This window comes from Triticum aestivum, chromosome 4B, assembly GCF_018294505.1.
Source record: "Triticum aestivum cultivar Chinese Spring chromosome 4B, IWGSC CS RefSeq v2.1, whole genome shotgun sequence".
NCBI classification, from domain to species: Eukaryota; Viridiplantae; Streptophyta; class Magnoliopsida; order Poales; family Poaceae; genus Triticum; species Triticum aestivum.
Window position 1 is genome coordinate 488518493 of NC_057804.1, and position 7909 is coordinate 488526401.

The window sequence follows — 7909 nt, forward strand, 5'->3', positions numbered from 1 at the left end:
CCTACCTAAAGCTCCAAGACATGACATTTGGTATAGAAGCGAGAGTTGAGACAAGTGTTGTGTGCAACGCTCTTACTAGCAGCTACCCACAATACAACATTTGGTCATGCCACTTTCTTCTCTGCTAGTGTTACCTTTGATTATCATAGTGCTATGATCATGTCCACTGGTCGAGCATTACATTTTTACAGTTTCTTTCCGTCCCTCCTTTGCCCCGACAAGCCCTGCTACGCCATCCTCTCACCAATGACAGCCCAGGGTTTTCCATCTGAAAGGGCTATTTTATTTGTCCCCTAAAAGGCAGGGGGTACTTTATAAACTTAATGCATGGTTGGTGCAGTGTCACACGTGGCGTTACCGTTGTCGTCCAAGGTATATATTATCTCCTAATTATTTTTATGGTTCTTTTCGAAAAAAGAATCTTTTATGGCTGTCTTAGTAAAAGTTCACGTGTAGAGAAATAATTTAGCATGCTAGTTTTGTGCATTACCATGGCCGCCATGCAATGATGTTGATCATGATACTTTCTATCACCTCGTTGGGTCGTCCTACTCATCTTTTCAGCCACATGCTTTGTACTATTGCTGAATTAAGCTATGTACTCCCCGCAAAAAAAGAAAAGAAAAAAGAATTAAGCTATGCACTTGCTTTGTTAACAGGATACCAAAGTTATGTGAGTGATATTGAAAACTATACTAGTGACTCGTAAACCTTGCGGTCCCAAATAACACACTAATTCATGATGGTGCTTAAAGTGTCCTCCAGGATTAATAAAGGAACTGTCGCTCAGTGGTGTGGTCCTAATGGCATCGCACACATCTTGATGACATGAAAGTCAATCTGCATTGTAATGGTAGTCATGTTAACTTATTAATTTTGAATAGTACATATTGTACTACTCTGATAACCTAACATAGACTAGTAACATATGTATGTTACTAGTCTAAATTACTCCCCACTATGATTAGCCTAGACTAGTAACATATGTATGTTACTAGTCTAAATTACTCCCCACTATGGCTAGCCTATTAATCATATTGGGGAGTAACTTAGACTACTACTCATAGTGGAAAGTAACATAGACTAGTAATTAACATACATATGTTACTAGTCTATGTTACTACCTCCATAGTGGAAAGTGTTATAGGTGTAGTAACATACATATCTTCATTTATTGCTTTGTAGACCCATTTTGTATTGAAAAGCGCTATGTGATGGTAACATTTATGTTACTCTATTTATCTCTCTTCTCTTTAATTACATGACACATCATCTTTTTTGCTTATGTGGCATGTATGTTACTACTTATGTTACCCCACTATGAGTAGCCTGGTCTATTTAGGACGAGTGCTAGGCACCGGCCAGTTGGCCCAAGTTTCGGCCGGTAGGCTAGCAGCCGCTCGATTCGACCATGCAGCATCGTCTGATTGTCACTCCATCTTCTTCAACCTCACGTCCACAGGGGCAACCCCTCCTCTTCTCTGTGGCGTGTGTGACTCCGCCTCCCCGTGTGCTGCTCCGGTGAGGGCAGCGGCGACCGGCCGCTCGCACCACGATGCCTCGCAACACCACCCCTCGTTGCTCATCGGAAAACCTTCAGCCACTCGTCAATTCCGGTTGAAGATCCACCGCCAACAGGTTGCAAACTCCTGTTGTTGATTGATACGTCTCCGTCGTATCTATAATTTTTGATTGTTTCATGCCAATATTATTTAACTTTCATATATTTTTGGCAACTTTTTATACTATTTTTGGGACTAACATATTGATCCAGTGTCCAGTGCCAGTTCCTGTTTGTTGCATGTTTTTTGTTTCGCAGAAAACCCATATCAAACGGAGTCCACACGGAATAAAAACGAAAGGAGATTTTTTTGGAACATTTATGAATTTTGGGAAGAAGAATCAATGTGAGACGATGCCCGAGGGGGCCACGAGGCAGGGGGCGCGCCCCAGGGGGTCAGGCACGCCCTGGGCCCTCGTGGCCACCCCGTAAGGCGGTTGATGCCCTTATTTCGCCACAATAAAGCCAATATCCGGATAGAAATCGTGTCCAAAGGACAACCCAATCGGAGTTATGGATCTCCGGAAGTATAAGAAACGGTGAAAGGAAAGAATCAGGAACGTAGAAATAGAGAGAGACAGAGAGACATATCCAATCTCGGAGGGGCTCTCGCCCCTCCCACGCCATGGGAGCCAAGGACCAGAGGGGAAACCCTTCTCCCATCTAGGGAGAAGGTCAAGGAATAATAAGAAGGGGGGCTCTCTCCCGCTTGCTTCTGGTGGCGCCGGAGCACTGCCGGGGGCCATCATCATCACCGCGATCTACACCAACAACTTCACCGCCCTCATCACCAACTCTTCCCCCCTCTATGCAGCGTTGTAACCTCTCTTTTACCCATTGTAATCTCTACTTAAACATGATGCTAAACGCTATATATTATTTCCCAATGATGTATTGCTATCCTATGATGTTTGAGTAGATCTGTTTTGTCCTATGGGTTAATTGATGATCGTGATCGGTTTGAGTTGCATGTTTTATTATTGGTTCACCATACGTGCATGCTACGGGAATCACAAACTTCAACACAAGTATTTCTACAATCCACAACTACCCACTAGCACTACTCTAATATCACCACCTTTATATCGCAAAACTATTGCAAGGAATCAAACATATCATATTCAGTGATCTACAAGTTTTATGTAGAATTTTATGACTAACCATGTGAATGACCAATTCCCGCCATCTCTCTAAATAGATATAAGTGAAGAAAGAGAGTTTAATTCTTTCTACAAAAGATATGCCCACGCTCTAACAAATATAAGTGAAGCAAAAGAGCATTCTACAAATGGCGGTTTTCTATGTGAAGAGAAACAGGCAATCCAAACTTCAAATGATATAAGTGAAGCACATGAAGCATTTCTATAAAGCCATATTCAAAAAATATAAGTGAAGTGCAATGAGCATTCTATAAATCAACCAAGGACTATCTCATACCAGCATGGTGCGTAAAAGAAAAGGTGAAAACTAAATGCAAAAGACGCTCCAAGACTTGCACATATCGCATGAACGAAACGGATCCAAAAACATACCGATACTTGTTGATGAAAGGGGGGATGCCTTCCGGGGTATCCCCAAGCTTAGACGATTGAGTCTCCTTGAATATTTACTTGGGGTGCCTTGGGCATCCCCAAGCTTGAGCTCTTGCCTCTCCCCCTTTTCCTCATATAGAGACCTCCTCGATCAAACACTTCATCCACACAAAACTTTAACAGAAAACTCGGTAAGATCCGTTAGTATAATAAAGCAAATCACTACTCTAAGTATTGTTGCAAACCAATTCATATATATTTTTTGCATTGTGTCTACTGTAATATTCCTTTTCCATGGCTTAATCCACTAATAGAAATTGATAGTTTCATCAAAACAAGCAAACTATGCATCAAAAACAGAATCTGTCAAAAACAGAACAGTCTGTAGCAATCTGAACATTCACCCTACTTCTGGTACCCCAAAAATTCTACCAAAATTAAGAAAAATAAAAAATTTGTACAGCAAGACACTGCAAAAAGTTTTAGAACCGTTTGACGTTCCAGTAAAAAAATGTAAAATCGCGCACTACAGACAAAGTTTCTGTCCTACACCGTACAAACCAACAAGCATTGTAAACAACCTAAAGGCAAACCTTAGCACATTATTTTTATAATACAATGAAATGGTACAAGGGGATAATTATTTTTGTTGAAAAGTTTCTGTAATTAAGATTCACAAAGTTTCTGTGAACATGAACAAAGTTTAAGGAGCTCCCCCACTTCAACAATGCTTGTCTTTCTCACTTTCACTTTCCTTTTTGAAAAGTTTTTGGCTCCCCTCTTTATTTTTTTGTTTTTAAACTATATAAAAGCACTCAACAGAAATAAATGACTCTCTAAAACTTCCAGGTTGTCTCCATGGCAGCATTTTTTTTAAAGCCATTAAGCTAGGCATAAAGTGCTCAAGTAATGAATCCACCCGGATCCCAAGGTATATCAAAGCCAATTTTAATTAACAATGATTTGTGATTAAGTAGTGAGCACAAAGCAACATATATCATGTAATGACAAAGTCTAACTCTCTTCGTATGCATAGGCATGTCATAAAAGAACAATTCATGCACACCAAGTAAAGGCCAATGCATAGTATAAACAGTTTCTTGCAATTTTATCATATTGGAAACATAGAGAGGTGGTGATATAGTTCCTCTCTCATAATAATTGCAAGTAGGAGCAGCAAGCACATGCATATTATATCTATCAAAATCATCATGTGCAATGGTAAAAGGCAACCCATCAATATAATCCTTAATAAGCACAAACTTCTCCGATATAGTGTAGTTGGGAGAATTCAAAAATATAATAGGACTATCATGCGTGGGTGCAATAGCAACACTTTCATGTTTAACATAAGGAACTATAGCAAGTTCATCTCCATAAGCATAATTCATATCGGCATCTTGGCCACAAGCATAGCAAGCATCATCAAAAAGGGATATTTCAAGAGAATCAACAGGATCATAATAATCATCATAGAAATCATCCTTCGGTAGGCACGAAGGGGAATTAAACAATGTATGAGTTGAAGAGTTACTCTCATTAGAAGGTGGGCACGGGTAGCTAATCCGCTCTTCTTCCTTTTGTTCTTCGCTCCCCTCATCATCTTTTTCATCAATTTCTTCTTCCATAGACTCCTACAAAATATTAGTCTCTTCTTGGACAGCGGAGGAGTCCTCAATATATAGTTTAACATAGGCATTAGAAGCATAATTATCATAACAATATTTAAGTATGGCAAAATTTTCAGATTTATAGAGAATAGCATCATACTTTTTAATCAAAGAAGCAATTTCATAAGCACCCTTAAAAGTAACAAATTCTTCAATTTGTTGAACATCATAGTAATTATAAACACCCTTAGCATACGAAGTTACGATTCCATTATCAATAAACTCACATTGGTAGGGAAGGTGTTTCTTAGGGTTTTCAGAACAACAAGTAACATCATATATTTCACATAAATTCCAAGCATAGCATTGCAAACGATGAATTTGATCCAGTAAAAGTTTCCCTTTTTCAGATATACGGTGTCCCACATAACAAGCATGCTCATCTAAAGATTTGCCCTCAACTAAGCTAGTTGGGGTTTCAACACGAGCACAAAGGGATCGAAGATGATCCAAGTAAAAAGCTTCAAGAGTGTGATAGATTTTGAGTGGTTCTTCAACCATTGGTGTAGTAGGCACAACTAATTTTTTTGGTATTTTGCGTTTTCTACCCATAACTAAAGATAGAAAACAACTAAGAACAGCAAATAAAATTTACTTTGTGATAAAGCAAACAAGCACACACGAGAATATTACCCCACGCTATGACTCCCCGGCAACGGCGCCAGAAAAAGGTCTTGATAACACATAAGTATAGGGGATCAATTGTAGCCTCTTTCGATAAGTAAGGTGTCAAACCCAACGAGGAGCTAAAGGTAGAACAAATATTCCCTCAAGTTCTATCGACCACCGATACAACTCTACGCACGCATAGCGTTCGCTTTACCTAAAACAAGTATGAAACTAGAAGGACTTTGTAGGTGTGATAGGATATGTTTGCAAGATAATAAAGAGCACGTAAATAAAAAGTAGGGGTTGTTTAGATGAAGACACAACTAAGTTAGTTTTAGTAGAGAGCTCTTTGTCACGAGAAAGTTATTTGTCCCTAGGCAATCGATAACTAGACCGGTAATCACTATTGCAATTTTATTTGAGGGAGAGGCATAAGCTAACACACTTTCTCTTCTTGGATCATATGCACTTATGATTGGAACTCTAGCAAGCATCCGCAACTACTAAAGATTATTAAGGTAAACCCAACCATAGCATTAAAGTATCAAGTCCCCTTTATCCCATACGCCACAACCCCCTTACTCGGGTTTATGCTTCTGCCACTCAAGCAACCCACTATAAGCGAATCATGAACATATTGCAACACCCTACAACGGGAATCCCTCACGCTTGCGCTACACGGAGGGCACAATAGGACACCACCAACAATAAAACATGCAACTCAAACCAATCACGATCATCAATTAACACATAGGACAAAACGGATCTACTCAAACATCATAGGATAGCCATACATCATTGGAAAATAATATATAGCGTTGAGCATCATGTTTAAGTAGAGATTACAGCGGGTAAAAGAGAGGTTACACCGCTGCATAGAGGGGGGGGGAGTTGGTGATGAGGGCGGTGAGTTGTTGGTGTAGATCGCAGTGATGATGATGGCCCCGGCTGCGTTCCGGCGCCACCGGAAGCAACGGGGAGAGAGCCCTCCTTCTTCTTCTTCTTACTTGACCTTCTCCCTAGATGGGAGAAGGGTTTCCCCTCAGGTCCTTGGCTCCCATGGCGTGGGAGGGGCAAGAGCCCCTCCGAGATAGGATCTGTCTCTCTGTCTCTCTCTGTTTCTCCGTTCCCGGATTCTGCCATTTCACCGTTTTTTTATATCCAGAGATCCGTAACTCCGATTGAATTGAAACCTTCGCCCAGATTTTCTCCGAAAATTAGCTTTATTGCGGCAAAAGAAGAGCGCCAACCGCCTTACGGGGTGCCCATGAGGGTCAGGGACGCGCCCCCCTACCTCATGGCCCCCTCGGGCACCGTCTCGCGTTGGTTTTTCTTCCAAAAAATCATAAATATTCCAAAAATGATCTCCGTCCGTTTTTATCCCGTTTGGACTCCGTTTGATATTGGGTTTCTGCGAAACATAAAACATGCAACAAACAGGAACTGGCACTGGGCACTGGATCAATATGTTAGTCCCAAAAATAATATAAAAAGTTGCCAAAAGTATATGAAAGTTGAATAATATTGGCATGGAACAATAAAAAAATTATAGATCGTAAAACTTATCTTGAAAGACGAATGAAACACATCTATGGCAAGGTTGTCAGAATCGCAATTCTATTATACGATTCTACGCCTTTACGATCTAAACTAACCTTATGATTCTATGATTTTTGTTAGTACTCCCTCCGTTCCTAAATACTCCCTCCGTCTCAAATAAGTGTCTCAAGGTTAGTACAACTTTGTACTAACTCTAGAGACACTTATTTTGGGATGGAGGGAGTATAAGTCTTTCTAGAGATTTCAATATGGACTACATATGGATATATATAGATGTATTTTAGAGTGTAGATTCATTCATTTTCCTCTGTATGTAGTTCATATTGAAATGTCTAAAAAGACTTATATTTAGAAGCGGAGGGAGTAGAATATACATAGGATTATGATAGTTATAATTCTACGCTTTGTGATCCTACCATTGGAGTTTTGACCTGATTCAGAATCATGACTCCGAGTACCTTCCGATGAGCATGAGAGGTCCTCCCCACCACATAACGCCAAAGCGGCGATTGGAGGTGAGAGAAACTAGATTTCGGCGCCAATTATTTCTTTGTTCTCATGCGCTAGGGTTTCTCACTCGCGGATACTAGTCAATTGTCTCTGCCTGAGTCCAGTTGGTTTGGTGACCAAATAAGTGGGGAGTAGTCCCCACGTTGAGGGCTCTCCACCATTTTTTTTTGGAAAAAAACCACTCTTTTTTTTTTGCGACGGAAAAAACCCCACTCTTTTGATCATGGTATATCCATGTTTCGATTTTCCTAATCCTGGAATGACACTGCTCGTACCAGGTTTTTAGAGAGAAACTAAAACTTTTATATGGCAGTTCTATCTGCAACTATGCATGCACTAGACCGGCCTTTATCACGCACTACGGCACTAGTTAAGATATCTCTCTCTCTCTTCTTTCTTTTTTTTGCGAGGAAGCACTAGTAAAGATCTTGTAGTAGGTTGCAAACAGCAGGATGTTTTCTCGATCC